This window comes from Apodemus sylvaticus, chromosome 21 (genome assembly GCF_947179515.1).
Source record: "Apodemus sylvaticus chromosome 21, mApoSyl1.1, whole genome shotgun sequence".
Classification (NCBI taxonomy): domain Eukaryota; kingdom Metazoa; phylum Chordata; class Mammalia; order Rodentia; family Muridae; genus Apodemus; species Apodemus sylvaticus.
This window is the reverse complement of record NC_067492.1, coordinates 25,298,766-25,317,600: the sequence shown is the minus strand read 5'-3', so window position 1 is coordinate 25,317,600 and position 18,835 is coordinate 25,298,766. Positions and strand designations below refer to the sequence as shown.

Genomic DNA, 18,835 nt, shown 5'->3' with positions numbered 1-18,835 from the left:
TGGCCCTCTAAGCAAGGTTGCTCTTAATACCTAATGACTAATCTGCCCTGGGCTCCAGGCCTCTCCTCACAGTTACCCACTCAGTCCTTTATCAGATCCAGCTCCACTCCATTGAGACGCGGGTCAAAGAAGCAAGGACAAGCTGCCCCAAGGCCCCGGGGCCAGCAGTTCAGCATTCCCGTGGTTAAAAAGGATCAGCTTGAAAAGAGGAGGCTCCGCCTCAGGGCTTGCCTTCCATCCAGAAGTCTCACTCACACCTTTCCAACCTCCGAGACAGGTCTTCCTCCCCAAGCCCTCCCTCCCAGTGGCTTTCCCTCCCAGGCCTGATTTTACTATCCAGACATTTGACCTACACAGTATGTCAGGCCACCTCCCTCTTCTACGGCACCAAGCACTGTAACACGTACAGGGCAAACGGGATTTAGTGAGCTGCAGCAGCCTCGCACCTGCTCTTCCTGACTCACCCTCCTTTGTCTGACTTGTCAGACTCTTCCTATAATAAGAAAGTTGGCTCAGCCTTTCCTGCCATCAAAACCACCCTTACCTACCTGCACTGTCAACTTACTTTTCTATTTCAAGGAAATACAAAGGATATAGGCTTGTTAGTTAAGGAATATAAAATTCCATTTAAGAATTAGTTCAAGGCAGGCAGTGTTGGCACACACCTTTAATCCCAGCACTTGGGAGGCAGAGGCAGGCAGGTTTCTGAGTTCGAGGCCAGCCTGGCCTACAGAGTGAGTTCCAGGACAGTCAGGGCTACACAGAGAAACCCTGTCTCAAAAAACCAAAAAAAAAAAAAAAAAAAAAAAAATTGGTTCAAGAGATGTATTGTGCAGCAGATGGCTGTGGTGGGTATAACAATGTATCCAGTTTGAAAATGGCTAAGAGAAAGGGGCTTCTCTTAGGTAGAGAAAAACTTGAGCCACTCCACAATCACACACCTTTAAGAACCCCAGCATCTCACACAATAGACACAAGTTTTCTTAGTCCAATAGACAAATAAATTAGAGGGATCTCTAAGCCCATACTCCTAATTCTCCATAGCATAGACCTTAATTCTCTGTCTACATTATATGCCTAATTTTCACCAACTCAGTTCGCATAAGGGAAACTCCAAAATGATTTTGTCTTTTTTTTCACCCATGATTAGATCTTACTAATAATCTTAGGCAAGGACTAACTCAGTGTGCTGATGGCTTACAAATGTCCCTGGTACCCTAACTCCCACCACATTTACATGGAAAGACAACGCCTACATTCTTAAACTGGTTGAGGATGTGCAAATGTGAGAAGCCACTCATTACAGCAATGAATACAACAGACACGAATCATGCAGGTGGCCTACTAAATGTTCAGAAGTTGAAAAGGGAAGCTACGTTTTGATAAGGAGGGGTAGACCAAGGAAAGCAAGGGAGGGAGAGACCCAGCAGGCAGCTTGCAGAAGCTGTGCTCTTGTGTGGCCTTGGGAGGCTCGGCTGCCAAGGGGTGGGGGAAACAAGAGGAGGCCCAGAAGGGGAAGCTGTCAGGAGCAAACTCTCTGGGGCTGCAGCATGGCGAGCACCAGGGAGACGCCCAGGAAGGCAGGCTGGATGCATAGAGCCAAGGCTTGGGAATGCTGGAGGCCCGTGGCCGGTTCTTTCAGTACCAGGGAAACACTACATGGCATGATTTGTCTCCTGTAGGGAGAAGACAGCAAACGGAGGGAGGACCACAGCAGGGACTGGGGAGCAGGTGGAGGAGAGCCGTCTGTGGTAACCTGTGGCACAGACCAATGAGGTGACACCCTAGAGGGTGAGCAGGGGTGACTTCTGGACATATGTTCAGGGAAAACCCCATGGGCGTTGCTGACAGGATGTGCAAAGCAACCAGGCCAATGTAATTCTAGGGTTTGCCTGAGAGGCTGGGAAGAGGCCCAGGCAGAAGTGGATGGACAGGGGGGTCACCTCAAGCTTAGGACATGGTAATCCAGAAAGAAGCCCAGGCTGGAAGAAAAGCTGAGGTGGACCAGCACCCTGGGTGAGGACAGTCAAAAGCCAACGGCGGTGTGGAACCCAACCTCCAAGCACAATCATCCACACTTCCCCGCTACACTTACTCTTGTTCTGTGGACAAAACACAGGGCTGGCGATCAGAAAGATGACAGTGGAGGCTGCCTTGGTCTCTCTCCCTCTGGGGACAATGAGCTGCAGGAGGAGGGCACTGCTATGGAGAGACCCAACACCTAAAGCTTTCTGCTGACAGCCAGGTGAAAAGCCACTGCGGAAGCCAACATCCTGTCTAGAAACACAGAGGGAACCACGGCTAACCTAGAATTCCTGGTCCTCAGAAGAAGCTGAGGGAAACAAAGGACTATTGTTTCAGGGCCATGTTTTTGGAGGAGTTGGTTATCCAGAAGTAGACAATACAGCAAGGAGAACCTCATTATTAATACAGCTATATTAGCAAGCATAGCTGCTACTTGCTAGTCACCAAGAATCAAGCACTATGTGGGCATTTTCACTGGTTACCATTCACCCGAAGACTTCACAGGCTTTAGCCCATCACAGGTAAGGAAACAGTAGTCCTATGAGGTAAAGAGGAGCAGGAGGCAGAGCCAGGAGGCAGAGCCAGCTCTTACTGCCTCACTCTACTCCCCGTCCTATCAATTCTCATATTGGAAGCCATAGTTGACTGCTGTGAATATCTCACTGTGCTCCAAATACAAATGGAAACATACAGAATAATTTCTATGAATAATAAGAAGCCATGTAAAAACAGGGGGATAAAACACGTTATATGGGCTGGAGAGATGGCTCCAGTTAAGAGCGATAGCTGCTCTTGCACACGACCCAGGGCTGGTTCACAACTACCTATAATTCCAGTTTCAGGGGATCTGACAGTCTCTAGCCTCCAAGGCCTCCTGCACGTATGTGCTACACATAAACTCATGCACACACATACAAAAACACATAATTTTTTATTTTTTATGCATGTAGGTGTTTTGCCTTCATGTATATCTGCCTATCACACGTATGCCTGGTGCCTGTGAAGGTCAGAAGAGGGCATCAGATCCCCTGGAACCAGAGCTACAGACAGTTGTAAGGTGCCACGTGAGTGCTGGGAATTGAATCTGCATCTTCAGGGAGAGCAGCCAGTACTCTTAACCACTTAGCCATCTTTCCAGCCCAGCTCAGACATATTTTAATGTTAATTTTTAAACTCAGAAAACAGGTATTTCTAAATAAGGGAAATGCATTATTTTTAGTGATTATATAGTATTTGCATGTAAAGATAAAACTATACAGTATAATTTAAATGATCTCTAATGATAGCTATTTAGATGTTTTCTAAAACTCTGACATTATCTGCACTAGTTTTGGGAGTGGGGAGAGGATAGGAACAGGCAGAGAAAAACACCAAACGTCTTCCAGCTCCGTGAAACATAAGGGCCCTCTGTGGGATAAAGCCACCTACAAGCAGATGAGAAGGAAAGACCTCACCACTGTGCTGGGAGCCTCCAGTGCCAAGCCTCGGGACTGGCAGCAATCTTGCAGATGTAAACCCTTAAACATGTTAAAACCATGACAGGTGTGAAATATAAATGAAGAAAGCTACAGCTTTTGCTCATCAGGAGGACCAACCAGCCCACAGAATAATTTCAAAGTTGACTGGTGAGTCGATATTGACAAGGCTGTTGGGTTTTCACTACCTATGGCAGTGACTGTCAATATCAAAACAGAGGAAGGGATGAGAGAACAGGAAGGCCTGGCTGCTCAAGTTATTATATTAATAATACTTTATTAATAATACTTAATCAATACTTAATACTTAAATTAATAATACTTTAAATTTTTTAAATTTTTATTATATTCATTGCGGGGTGGGGGGTATGCGTGTGTGCATTTGAACATGCGTCTGCCAGGAGCATGTGTGGAAGTCAGAGGACAGCTCGAGGAGTTGGTTGGACCTCGGAACTAACCTCAGGTCATCAGGTCGGTAGCACACACCTCTCCACACAGAGCCGTGCTGCCAGCTCTACCAATGCTGTGTAAGGAGTGAGAAGGCCCTGTGCTACTCTTGTGCAACTGCAAAGCCTTCCTGGAAGAGTACTTTCCCAAGACAACCAGCTCTCTTCCGTGGAGCTGCAGACCCATGTTGTACAGCTCTGTACAAGCTGGCTTGTTCTAGAAGATGAAGTGAAGCTTCAGCGCTCTTCACTTGTTTCTGCCTCTGGCAAAGTCCGGAAGGCATCCCAGCAATGCACTCACATGGCTGTGCCCTTGCAAAGCCTCTGAGCGCAGCTATTTCAACTGTAATCCACTCAGACCTCCACCTTCTCACTCCAAATTCTGCTCCTTGTGGCAAATAGGAAACAGCAAAAACATTCAAGGGGTTCAACTAACTGGAAGTTGAGTGAAGGATGTATTAAACTTGGGTTCAGGGCCTTTCCTCAAATGGTTATGTGTTCTACATGGTGACTAGGAGCGTGGGAGTACTGGAGAAGAAATATGGTCTGAAGCCCATGGAACCATCAACTGTCTTGGAAATTCTTCTGCTCATCCCAAGCGTTGGGTTGCAAGAGGAGACTCCTGATAGGACTAGAAGCTGAGGAATGGCATCCCTTGGAGATGTACTGTAATGTAATATAGGTTATATAGTCACAAGCCTGCTCTGTAGTGCTCTCCCTTTGGGTGGAAAGTGCCCTGAAGAGAACTTACCCCAGGATGTGAGAGGCATGACCCTACAGCAGTATCACAAACAGCAGGCATGTGCACGAGGGGGTGCAAACCTGTGAGACTGCACCTCAAGATTTCCACAAATTGTGGACTAACAGTCCAACAAACCCCAGTAAGACGGTGCATAAGGCTACTCCAGCTCCCAGTACAGCCTGAAGAAATGATTTCCCCAGTAAGTCACTACAGCAGGGCCAGCCCCTCCTCAGTGCACACAGGAAAGCTGCAAAGCAGCCAGGAGCCTGAGGCGGAGAAGTGGGTGTCACATGTGCTGGGGGTAAAAGACTTCCAGGGGATACCTGGGAAGGTAACAAGGCTGGTGAGGTGGTGCCTGCCTGTGACACCAGCACCTAGGGTAGGACCAGAAGGATTAAGCATTCAAGGTCATCCTCAGGTACATAGTCTGAGACCAGCCTAGTTACAAACAATGCTAAGTGCAGTGGCATACTACTAAATATGAGGAATAGACAGAGGCAGGAGGACCACAGAGTGGAAGCCAGCCTGGGCTACATCTTAAAAAAAAAAGTTGGTGAGATGTCTCAGCAGGTAGAAACGCTTGTCTTGCAGTCCTGATGACCTGAATTTGATTCCAGGATCCCATGGTGGAAGGAGAGAACTGACTCTGAAAAGATGTCTTCCACATCCAAACCCTGGTGCAAATGTGGCCACATGCATACACAGCATTACACATATCCATATACACAATGCTAAGCAATTTAACACATAACAGTGGGCAAATTAGACACACAAAAATGCTTGTATTCACAAATATTCTTATATATACTGAAGTGTTTATATTAAACAGTAAACACTTCTTCAGCGTGGGACTGACTTTAGAACAGGGAAGCAAAGAGTTTTCTCTTTTTGTATTTTAAACATTTATGGGGTATAATGAATGTATTAGAAAGAAATACACTTGGAATTCACATTTATACATTTATAATATATTCACATGTTAGAGACCTAATTCTAGGTTTATAACTATACATACACATAAAAAGTAGAGTGCATGTACCCAAGTTTAAGAAAGATCAGTAAAATAATAAAATGTTGGTTCTTGGAGGCCCCTGACACTAAACCCATTTGGGATGGAGCTCAGCTCACGCAGTGCTTACCCAGCCTGTACAAAGCTGCACAGCGGCACGAGCCTACAATCCCGGCGCTCAGGAGGAGTGGCTAACACGCAGTTCTTCTCCACTGCAGGACGCGGTAGGTCAATGATTGCTAGCGTTTTTGTTGGTTTGAGACAGTCTCTTACTATGCACCCAGGGTGGCCTTGGAACTTACGATCCTCCAGCCTTGGCTTTTCAAATGCTGGAATTATAGCCATGTGATACCTCTTCTTCGTATTTCTATCGCTATAGACATTTTCCAAACAGCATATTTTTAATTAAAAAAAATGTTCTATGTATGAACATCTGTCATGGAGACAGGGTCTCACATAGCCCCAGCTAGCCTTGAACTCACTATACAGCCAAAGATGGCCTTGATTTCTGACTCCTTCTGCCTCTACCTCCTGAGTGCTGGGCTCCTAAGTGTGTGCTACCCGTGCGACTGGAGTGAAACTGGACAAGCACTCTACCATCTGAGCATCATTCTTAGTCCTAATACTTTAAAAAAAAAAAGGGAAGGGGGTTATTTATGAGTTAAACATTAATGGCCTCTAAGAACCAATCCCTATTTACTTTGAAACCATTCATGAATACTTTTTTTTTTTTTTTTTTTTGAGACAGGGTTTCTCTGTGTAGCCCTGGCTGTCCTGGACTCACTCTGTAGACCAGGCTGGCCTCGAACTCAGAAATCCACCTGCCTCTGCCTCCCAAGTGCTGGGATTACAGGCGTGCGCCACCGCTGCCCGGCTCATGAATACTTTTAAATGAAGCAACCAAAAAAACTTTACTGGAAAACAAAAACCACTCTGTACATCTATGTTGGTTCCATTTCTTTGTTAGAGCTCAGCCTCTCCAGGGCCTGCTTGATGAGCACGCCAATACCCATTTCCCACCTACCAGTGTACTTCAAACTGACCAAGTTTGCCCGCAGCAAGAAGCCAGCCATAGTCCTTCTCAAGCCCAAAGGCAAAGATACCCCTCCCCCCCCACAGGAAAGACAATGCCCTGACATCTTCAGAGGCACCTGCAAGAATCAGCCTAAATACTAATGCCAGGTCAGCTTTCCAAAGGATTTGATGTAACTCGATGTGAAAGATGCAAGCCTGCATATCTATCTATATCTATATCTATCTATATCTATATATCATACCACTTACAACGTCTTTTCAAAGCCTTGCTCTACAGAGAAGCTGAGATGCTGAAATGACTCCCAGAGCAAGCTGGTTTACACTGAGAACCCTGCTGCTGTACTCCCTAGGCAATGCACTCTGGCTCTCCAGCTGTGAAGGACACCGAACTTACAGCTCTGGGGTATTCGGGCTAATCCCAAGGCCATGTCCACCCTAAGCACACATCTGGTCTTGGCGTGCTCACAGCACACCAGTGTCTTCCCGGTTCTGAAATGGGCTGTCAAGCCTGCTTTCCTCTGTTTGATACAAGGATTGTGTATCTTGAACACAGCCCCACCCCTGCTTCCCAGCATACTTAATGAAACTACATAGAGGAGTACAAAGGGAAAACAGCAGCAGCATGTACTGGTGGCCCTCAGCCTGGTTAGGCCATGCACAACTTACAGAGCGAAGCACAGAAACCTACTGACCCAGCAGGGCAGCAATGGCGAAGGCAGGCAGAACTGAGTATACACACAAATTCATGGCAGTGTCTACATGGACTTCAGAAGCAAGTGGAATTAATTATAATAGGCTCAAAATAAAAATCACCAGTCCAGATAGCACACAGCCCCTATGATTCTCCACACTTGGGAGGTCGAGGAGCAGGAGCTCAAGGCCCCGCACTTCTGCTTAGGCCTGTCACAGAGACCTCTCTGAGAGTCTCACAGGTGTTGTTTATCAGCTCACAGTGTTAGTCTTTCCTTTGCTATGACAAAATACCTCACAAAAGCAACTTAAGGAAGGAAGGTCTTGTTTGGCTTACAGCCCATCGAGGCAGGAACTTGAGGTGGCTAGTCACATGGTATCTATCCAGGAAGCAGAGAGAGATGAATGCTACCACCCAGCCCTCAGGACAGTGCCCCATGTTTAGGGAGGTCCACTTCAATCAACCTAATGTAGAAACTCCCTCATAGACATACCTAGAGGTTTGTCTCTCAAGACCCTGTCAAGTTAGCAGCTACCACGAGCTACCACATGGGCTTCTGCTAGAGGACATGGGGGGTTAGTCTCCTCAGAACAGAGAGGCCATGGAGGACAGTGCAGAAGCCAGACTCTGGTTGCATGGTACAGTAAGGTGGGATCCTGGCCCTATAGACGGTAGGGGTCCCAGGCCTTCCAGGCCTTCCGAGTCAAGGGCAGAGCCAGGAGGCTGCTCTGCATGTACACACACGCTTTGGAAGAGCAGATCTTAAGACTTGAGCCACTCCGTACGTCTGCAGAGGGGCCTGCAGCATGTGCCTGCCTAGGCACCCCAAATGACAACAGCTCCCACTGACTGCACATCGACCTGCAGGGCAGCTCTCCAGCTCTGAGACTCACACCTTCTAGCAGCCTTACAGCTGAGGCCTGTCCAAGGCCAAGGTTAGTTCTTCCTGTGCCACAGACTCCTATGCAAGTTACCCAACAGAACTTATTCAGAACTTTCTACATTTGGGGGGCAGGAAAACCCATCAGTACAGGTTTCTTCAAGAAGACAGTGGGAAAGCAGGGGGGCCAGTGCCAAGTGAGTAGGTGGCAGGTATGACAACCATGTCAAAGGCGCCCGCTATAGGAACGCATGACTTTTCTAAGAAAGAAAATCCATGGGCTCCCGTCCTCTTATGGAGGTCATCTCCCAAGGAAGGCGGGCGAGACTCTTCCCAGTGCCTTCTCCACCACTCAGACAGCAGCATAGTCACAGAGTTTTGGGGTTTTGTTGTTGTTATTTATTTGTTTGTTTGTTTATTGGGTGGGGGGTAGTTCCTAAAACCCAGGAGCTCACAGCAAGTGAAAATTATTTAACCTGCAAATCACCATTTCTTCAAGTTAACTTGGGGTTCTCCATTTTTCTCCAGGGAAATAATGCCAACCTTACGGATTTAAGAATTGCTAAGAAGGCCTGGCATGGTGTCTCATGCCTTTAATCACAGCACTAGGAAGGCAGAGCAGGTAGATCTCTGAGTTCAAGGCCAGCCTGGTCTACAGATCAATGACAATCAAGGCTACACAAAGAAAGCCTATTTCAAAAAACAAACAAATAAATTGCAAAGGATGCAGGTTAATTTAGTGCACCACTGGGGGGGGGGGGGGCGGGAGAAGCCGGGTGGTGGTGGCCCACGCCTGTAATCCCAGCACTTGGGAGGCAGAGGCAGGCGGATTTCTGAGTTCGAGGCCAGCCTGGTCTACAGAGTGATTTCCAGGACAGCCAGGGCTACACAGAGAAACCCTGTCTCAACAACAACAACAACAACAACAAAAAGTAAAAGAAAAGAAAGCAGACAGGCAGCAGGAAAAGTTAAGCACCTGCTCTTTAAAGTGGAGATGGCCCCTGGAGCATCTTCAACTCCCCCTAACACACACACACACACACACACACACACACACACACACACGCACGCACGCACCTAAGTTCCATACTGTTAAGACTGGGATAAGGACAAGAGAGACGTTGCCAAGGGCTCAGGGTAGCCAGGGGCATTCATTCTTAAGAAGGGTGCAGTGGCTAGTGACCTAGGAAGCTGCTGTTTGCCACCAAAGCCCACTCAAACAGGGTTCTGACAGACTTTTCAAGACAGGTTCCACCACATAAATAATTTTGGTGTTGGTCTCCTGTCTTAGTTAGGGTTTCTATTCCTGCACAGACATCATGACCAAGAAGCAAGTTGGGGAGGAAAGGGTTTATTGAGCTTACACTTCCACGTTGCAGTTCATCACTAAAGGAAGTCAGGACTGGAACTCAAGCAGGTCAGGAAGCAGGAGCTGATGCAGAGGCCTCAGGAAACATGAGGGGATGTTTCTTACTGGCTTGCTTAGCCTGCTCTCTTAGAGAACCCAAGAATACCAGCCCAGAGATGGTACCACCCACAAGGGGCCCTCCCCCCTTGATCACTAATTGAGAAAATGCCCCACAACTGGATCTCATGGAGGCACTTCCCCAACTGAAGCTCCTTTCTCTGTGATAACTGCAGCCTGTGTCAAGTTGACACACAAAACCAGCCAGTACATCTCCTGAAGCCATGTGAACGGAGCGTTTAAAAAGGCATTATTTTAAATGTGGCTACTTATATTTGCAGCATGAACAAGCACGGGGCATACACTCAATTGTGAGCTGCTTTTCAATAGGGCTAGCCACAGGGGATCCCAGTCCCAGCAAACTACCATAGGCTGATTTAGGGATATCCAACTCCTTAGGGAACGGAGTGCTGTGCAAAATAGTCTCCTTGTTTTTAAAGACCTTCTGTGGTCTGATGATATAGTTGCACACAATTTCAGAGAGCCACAGGGCGGTCAGCATCTTTCTTGCCAAGAAAATACCCACAGAGTTTTATAGCAAATGCCACTCTGCCCCAAAAGTTCCACTTCCAGACCGTTTAGATTAGTAATGGAGCAAAACAACACACTTGCAGAGGACACAGGAAGCAAAATGCCTTCAAATCAGACCCTGCCGAGGGTGTTCAGAGATGTTGCCAGCATGGGAATCCTTCCCACCACCTCCTCCTCCTCCTCCTCCTCCTCCTCCTCCTCCTCCTCCTCCTCCTCCTCCTCCTCGTGGTCCCAGCTTCAATGGTGATGCTGAAAGCCCAGAAGGTAGCATCCATCCCCACAGGATTCCAAAGCAAAGCCTCCCCTCTCCCTTTCCTATTTGATCCCAGGTAACCAACACCATCCCACTGGCTCCGGCATGCCTCCTTAACCAAGTGGAAACAGGACGGTGACCAAGTCAACAGGCTGCGGCAGCGTCCCACTTAAGATGGAGAAAGGCAAAGAGTGAGCTGCTCTCAGAGGTGTGTGCTGAGGGAGAGCCCAACCTCCCATCTCCCACTCTTCCTGAGGCCCCACCCAGCATCTCCATCTGATCCACAGAGGAAGGAATCCAGCCCAGGATGCCAGCAGCCCACTGACTGAACATGGTGTCCCAAACTTTGACCCCTTGCCTAACCACCCCATGCTGTATTTATAAATGGTGACACTGCAGCCTTAGTCAAGTCCAGTTTCTGCAGGGGCCATCCACTGTGCTAAAACAGGCACTCGAAACCGGCTCCTGTTTAATCCTTATCAATCCTGCAAATTTCAGTATCAGTCGACTGGTTTTTAACTAAGGGCTAATTCAGAGTCCATAAAATTCCCAGTTGAGTGTGCAACCATTTGCCCCCCCCCCCCAAAGAGAAGTTTGATGTTCTTGGATTTTTTGTTTTGTTTTTGTTTAGTACTGGGGCCTAACCCAGGGTCTCCCACATGCTGGCTTGCATTCTATCATTCAGTTATACTCCCAAGATCACGACTTTTGTGTGGTGTGGTGTAGGGTGGTGTGCGTGGTGTGTGTTTGCACACATGTGCAGAGCTTAGGAGGATGTCCAGTATACTCAACTGCCTTATTCCCTAGAGACAGGAAATCTCACTAAGTTGGAGATCATGTTTTATTCAGGTGAGCTGGTGACCAGCAAGTCCCAGTGACGATTATAGAGGTTTTCATTTTTTTAAGCATTTTTTATTTACTTGTATGGGGGGGGGGTGTCAGTGGGCAAGCCAAAGCAGTCGGGTCATCAGCATGGATGGCAAATGCCTATGGCCACTAACCATCTTGCTGGGGATCAGTTTTTAAGTTCCATCTTATTAATAAGGAAAATGAGGCAGGGATGTCTAGCAGCCCGCCCTGGCCAATCACGAGAACACTTCACAGTGAGTGTAAGCACCCAGACCAACATCTTTAAATGTCTTTTCTCCCGAAGAGAACAAAGGTTTCTTAGTGAAACTGATCTGAAGCAGAAGGAAGGAAGGGGAGCGGGAGAAGGGAAGGGAGGGAAGGGAGGGAAGGAAGGACAGAGGGGGAGAGGGAGAGAAAGCGAGGCAGCGTGTGGGACATAGCCAAACCTTCATTTCTAAATACTATCTCTTTTATTTAAAGAAATCAGAGCTTCTGGAGCAATCCAGGATGACGGCAGGAGAGCCAAATGCCCTGCATGCTGTGCTCAGAGAAGGAATGTGCTCTGTGCACATGAGCTCACAGTGGCCAAATCTAAGACAATCAGAGCTTCAAAACACACAGGAGGGGGCTGAGAGCCCAGCTCAGTGGTCTAGTCCCTGGGGGCTGAGAGCCCAGCTCAGTGGTCTAGTCCCTGGGGGCTGAGAGCCCAGCTCAGTGGTCTACTCCCATGGGACTGAGAGCCCAGCTCAGTGGTCTAGTCCCTGAGGGCTGAGAGCCCAGCTCAGTGGTCTAGTCCCTGGGGGCTGAGAGCCCAGCTCAGTGGTCTAGTCCCTGAGGGCTGAGAGCCCAGCTCAGTGGTCTAGTCCCTGAGGGCTGAAAGCCCAGCTCAGTGGTCTAGTCCCTGAGAGCTGAGAGCCCAGCTCAGTGGTCTACTCCCATGGGACTGAGAGCCCAGCTCAGTGGTCTAGTCCCTGAGGGCTGAGAGCCCAGCTCAGTGGTCTAGTCCCTGAGAGCTGAGAGCCCAGCTCAGTGGTCTAGTCCCTGGGGGCTGAGAGCCCAGCTCAGTGGTCTAGTCCCTGGGGGCTGAGAGCTCAGCTCAGTGGTCTACTCCCATGGGACTGAGAGCCCAGCTCAGTGGTCTACTCCCATGGGACTGAGAGCCCAGCTCAGTGGTCTAGTCCCTGGGGGCTGAGAGCCCAGCTCAGTGGTCTAGTCCCCGGCACCGAAGTATTCAGGTTTATGAAGAAAGCTCATGAGTTAATGTGGACACCGGAAAAGACACAGCAGCACATGCCTAAAAGCCCAGATGTCAGAGACTAGTGCAGAGGAGCCAAGTTCTAGGCCCTTCCTGACAGTCAAAATTCAACTCAGATGGAAGAAGCGCAGATTAAAATCATCTTTTGGTAGCCATCACAAAAATACTTGATTTGAGTAAGAATGATCTGGTGCCATTCAAAGTAACGCCTGAGAGTTTAAGAAAGACTTACACGGTCTAACAGTACCCTCCTTAAGAATATTAAGAACACAGTAAAGGTGCAGCTTGGTGATAGAAACGCCTGGCACCCATCACTTTCAGTAGGCTGGGATCACTAAAGGGAATGCGTCATCATTTCTGTGGTCTTCCTGACAGTACCACAAAGTGACCAGAATCCAAACAGCAGAAAACGTCAACAAACCCAAATTGAGGCCCATTCTACAAAATAACTGGCCTGTATCCTTCTAAAATGTCAACAGCATGAAACACAAGAGCTGACAAACTATTCCAGAAGCAAGGAGATTAAAGAGACAGATGCTAAACTAGACATCCAAGTCAAGACTTCCTTTTAAGAAGGAGCTTTGAGACAACGGGAGAAACAGGAATGACGCTGACAGAGTCACTAACGTCTCAGTGTCTGCTTCCGGATTTGGGCAGTGATACCATGATTATGTTAGAAAATGTTCTTCTCTTTAGGACACTGAAGTATGGTGTGTTTTCCTTTGTTCATCTGAAGACAGGATCTCACCATATAGCCCTGGCTGGCCGCCAACTCAGAAATCCACCTGCCTCTGCCTCCTGGTCTCATGTCCCATAGCTCTTGGTCAAGAGTTCTAGCACTTGGTTACTGGGTATATTTTCAAATTCCCACCCTAGAACAAGATTTCAGAAACAAGATGACATTTTGGACTGGGTCATTCCTGGTTTTGAGTGGCATCCTGACTGGGATGCCATGTGTATCGGCCTCCCTGCAGCAGGTGTCAGTGGGCACCTCCTTCCTGGTGTAACAACCAAGCATACCAAGTATTGGTAATACCCAAACCTCCTCTTGCTAGGCATGGTGGTGAAGCCTTTAATCTGCACCTGGGAGGCAGAGAGAGGCAAGCTCTTTCTGTCTGTGGCTAGCCTGATCTATACAACAAGTTCCAGGACGACCACAGCTGTATGGTTAGACCCTGGTTTAAAATAAAAAAACAAACAAACAAACAAACAAACAACAACAACAAAAAAAAACAGGTGGTGGTGCATGCCTTAAATCCCAGCACTTGGGAGGCAGAGGCAGTCAGATCTCTGTGGGTTCAAGGCCAGCCTGGTCTACAGAGTGAGTTCTGAGAGAACTCTGACTCAAAACCAATCAAAGTGAAACAAACCAACATTCTCAAGCCCATGTGAAACAACTGATGGGCCATGGTCAACAACGGCTGTTAGAGGCCCTGTGTAGATGCTTAGGGGGATTTAAAATGAATACATGTATCAGTCATCTAGCACTGTTGGTCTCACTAAGCAGGAGACAGTCACAGGAGCCTGTGCATATGGCTGCAGGGACATAGTTTGTGGACACAGATTTCTGAGCCTAGCATTTACCAGGCCAGAGAAGATGAAGAAAGGATTGGGTAAATCATGCAGAGGGGACTCCAACCAATCACATGTGGGGCTTGGTGAATGGCCTCATTTCTTCAACAAAGGAATAGCACCAGAGCGGCTGGGGATGTGGCTCAGTGGGTGCGGTGGTCGCTGTGCCAGTGTAAGGCCTGAGTTTGAAGCCACAGGAGCCATACGCAGTAGGAGGTCTGTAATTAAAGCGCTCCTAGGACAAGGCAGGAGGTGGGGACTCCCCAGAAACTCAGCAGCAACACAGAAGCAAGAATCAACCCAAGGCTGCCTTCTAAGTCCACGCACGCTGCCCCTCCCCCATGCAGTGCTAAAGAGGATGGGCGCTGCTGCAGGCTGAGAATGGGGGCTGGAGCGGCAAGAGCACCGACTGCTCTTCCACAGCACTCAGGTTCAATCCCCAGTACCCACAGCAGGTGGCTCAAAACCACCTCTAACTCCAAACCCAAGGGACCGGCGCCTCGGCCTCCATGGGCACCTGCAGTCACATCATTTTTAAAAGTTTTTGGGGCTGGAGGGATGGCCCAGAGGTTAAGAGCACTGACTGTTTTTCCAGAGGGCCTGAGTTCAAATCCCAGCAACTACACGGTGGCTCACAACCATCCGTAATGAGATCAGACGCCCTCTTCTGGTGTGTCTGAAGACAGTTACAATGTACTTACATATAATAATAAACAAATCTTAAAAAAAAAAAAGGTTTTGTTTGTTGAGTGTTTTGTTTTTTGATGCAGGGTCTCACTCTATAGCCTTGGCTGGAACTCAGTATGTAGACAAAGTTGGCCTTGAACTCAGGCCTGTCTGTCTGCCTTTACCTCACAAATGCTAGTATTAAAGGCATGTGCGGTGCGCCACACCCAGTCAAAGTAATATTTTTAAAATATTAAGACAAAATATTAAGCAAATACAGTGAGTGGGTCTTGTTTAAATCCTAATTCAAACAAAGCAAAGGGTATTTTTGAGGCTACCAGTACACAGTGCGCACACATCAGTTAGCAGACGACATCGAGGGGTTAGTACCAAAATGTGCTACAGATATTGCGGCTGTTGAAAGGTTCTCAACTGGTAAGAGATGTCCACTTAGTATTTATTTACAGTGTTAAGATATCTGATTATTAAGATAATTTTGTTTTAAAATTATCACAAAATAGCTAGCTCAGTGTTTAAGAGCTTCTGCAGAGGACCTAGGTCCAGTTTCCAGCACTTACATGTGGCTTCGAACTGTCTGTAACTACGCTTCCAGCCTCTTCTGACTTCTGCAGGGACTAGGCACACATAGAGTGCACATACATGCATGCAGACAAACGCTTATAAAATATACTTTTACAAGCTGGAATGTACGGCCTGGACCTAGGCCCCTGCACATCTACAGCACATCTGCAGCACATCTGCAGCACATTCTTGCAGGTCCCCCAACAACTGGATTGGGGGCTGTCCCTGAATCAGGTGTCTGCCTGTGGATCCCGGTCCCCTAACTGGACCGCCTTGTCTGGTCTTCGTGGGAGAGGTCTCAGTGGCACCGAGTTCTGCAGTGCTTTGACATTCAGGAGCGCATGTCCCCAAATACATAACCCAACACTTCACGAGAACACCAATGACAAATAATCACAGCACTCCCAACACTGGCCACGAGGTAAAGGCAAGGTCAAACCTCTGACACTTCGAATCGATTAAGTGCAGTGGCTCCATCTAAAACTACCAAGTGACGGCCAGGATTCCAGGGGTCTTTGACTCACACTGGGAAGGAGGCAATGGTGCAGCTCTGAAAATGGCTTGGCAATTTCTTATAAAGTTAAACACATTCATACCGTATGGCCTGACAGTCTCACTCCTCAATACTACCCAGAGAAATGAAAATTATAACCGTACGCATACCTGTTACACACTTTTCACGTAGACTCAATTCATGACCACCCAAATAACAACCCAAATGTTCTTCAGTAAATAGATTAGCAAGCATCAGTGAATCCATCCAATAGACATCTCCTCGGCAGGGAAGAGGAACAGATAGATTACCAACCCTGTAACAAGGATTCATGTCAGGCATCCACCTTAAGTGGATGAGGCAGATTCAAAAGGTTCCGTGTGAGGTGATAGTGTTTTAGGTGATGTTCCGGGGAAAACAGCAAAGCCACATGGACGCAGAGTTGATGACTGACAGGGTCAGCTGAAACTGAGGGAGACGGTGGTGGGCCGCACACCGAGCATGCACCAGGGGCCCGGGGCCATCCCAGTACATCCAAACACGCAGACAAAAGGCTGGCACACGGCAGACTGCTCATTCAGCTTGGAAATCTCCTGCCTTACTGGTATTTTTTTTTTTTAATTGAATTGCTACTACTTGTAAGACTTCCTTTACAAGTAACTTTAAAACAAGGAGCTAGGAAGTTGAGGGCTCCTGTGGGAAGCATCCCCAAATCCCTTGTGTTGCTCCAGCCTCCCAAAGCACTCAGCACACACACCCTGGGACTCGGCTCCTCTGCAGGCACCTGCTATCTTCCCACGGGAGCCGCCACCTGTGCCTATTCCCTGCTCCACCCCTGACGCGCAGTAGATGGCTGAGCAATGGCTAACCTGGCAACCAGAGCAGCACCTGGGGCCCAAGTGCGAAGCCAAGTCCGCAGGTAACAGGGCATCTCTAACAAGCTATAATTAATGTCCCGGGTCAGTCCAAGGCGCAGGCCCAGAGGAGGCTACATACATTTCTAAGAACCATTAGAGAAAACCTGCAGAACTGGCCCCTCTCCTGTGCTATTTCTGGATTGGAGATTTGAAGCAGCACCCAACAGGAGAATTTATAATCACCCTGGCCCTGTGGCGGCCTCCCAGGAGCCAGTGAACTCTAGCCCACATGGGCTGAAGGGTCAAAGATTCGGCAGCAGGAGTACGTGACTGGGAGGGCTGAGCAGCCAAGTGGAAACAGGCCTGATGACCCTGGGACATGCGTCACAAGGAAGAAAGCAGAAACAAAAGGTTGGTTTTGGTGGGGAGAATAACTGAGCAGTCTCCACGCTTTTTTAGAAAGCTGTGTTCACATCCTCTGTGGAAACCCATTCATTACTGCGCAGATATTGACATTAAGTTCCAGCCTTACTAGGATGGATTCCTAGGGCCAAGCCACACCCATCCAAGAGTGATATGTAAACCATTTGCTTACTATAAAAATAAAACAGAAAAATCACAACACCACAGAGCAAAGCAAGCCAACAGACTGTCAGTTACATACAATAAAAACCAATTAGACAGCAGCATCCAAGCATCACACCTTTTGACATTCCAGTTCAGTTAATGAATGAAGCAGGCCCCTCTCAGTCTGCCTCCCACTGACTGCTGCTGTGACAGGTTGTCAGAGCAGGACTCTGGAAGGGTTAGGAGGAGGCGGGGAAGAGCAGCCCCAGAGTCAGGAACCTGTCTTCCCTCCAGTATTCCCAGGTTAGATCTAAAGTAGCCTCAAAGCCAGAGCCGGGAAGCAGGGGCCAAGAGTCCAGGCAGCGGACAGGGGCCCTTCACGCTCACGGACAAGGAGAGTGAGAGGTTCCTCGTTTCCTACGTGCCAAGCCTGCGCAGAGGCAGAGCAGAGAGGCAGAGGTAGACGCCCACAGCTCTCACTTTTCTGTCAGAGCTAGTACTCAGAAACGGCTTCGTTAACTTACTCACTGTGTGTGTGTGCACTTGTACACATGTGTAAGTATGTACAAGTCTCAGAGCACATGGAGAGCCCAGCCTAGGCTACATGTGTCCATGTCTCAAAAAAAGAACAGGAGCCGGGCTTGGTGGCACACCGTTTTAATTCAGCACTTAGGGAGGCAGAGGCAGGCAGAATCCTTAAGCTTGGGGCCAGCCTGGTCTACACAGGGAGTGCCAGGCCGGACGGACCCACTTAGGAAACCTGTCGCAAAAACAAAAACAAAAGCAAAACAAAGAACCCACAATAAATATAAAGACAACCAGTAATTCATAATCTTCTTCTTCTTTAAAATATGCCTGATAGTTAAAGTGCACAATTTTAGCTCCCTATGACACGGTTTCTGCAAGTTTGAGAAAGCAAAGGGAACTACGAAATTGTGGTGTTTACAACAACAGACAGACCAGATGTTAGCATTTATACAGACGAGATTCCTAGGAAAGCTGCAGTGACGCTATTAACATCAGACAGAGAAACCTTCACCCTGAAAGTCTCCGTGAAGGAAGGGGACACTGCATTACACAAAGGCCCAACTTCCTAAGACAGCAATCCCTAATGCGTATCCATCTAATAGCGGAGCCTCTAAACCTGCAAAGCAAAGACTTCTCACAGGGAAAGGCAATGTTAAGTTACATTCTTTTCCTCATAACTGGTTTCAACCAGTAAACAAAATGGGCAGGAATGCAGAAATGCTGTGGGCGAAGGCCGTGGCACAGCCCCACACTGTGAAACCTTAGGAGAAGGGCTGCAGAAGAGTCCCATGATTCCTCGAATCTGACACAAAGAGCTCAGCGAACACAAGTTAACATAGAGACTTAGTACTACATTCAACCACAAGGCTTCTGCACGAAGGAATCCACAGAGCGAACGATAAAACTACAGAGGA

General features: G+C 48.0%; 1 protein-coding gene across 1 annotated transcript in view; it reads right to left on the bottom strand.

Annotated features, from left to right (window-relative positions):
- Positions 1-18,835, bottom strand: part of Cmtm4 (CKLF like MARVEL transmembrane domain containing 4) — a 48,535-nt gene that overhangs the window by 10,018 nt on the left and 19,682 nt on the right. The gene's annotated exons all lie outside the window — the stretch shown is intronic.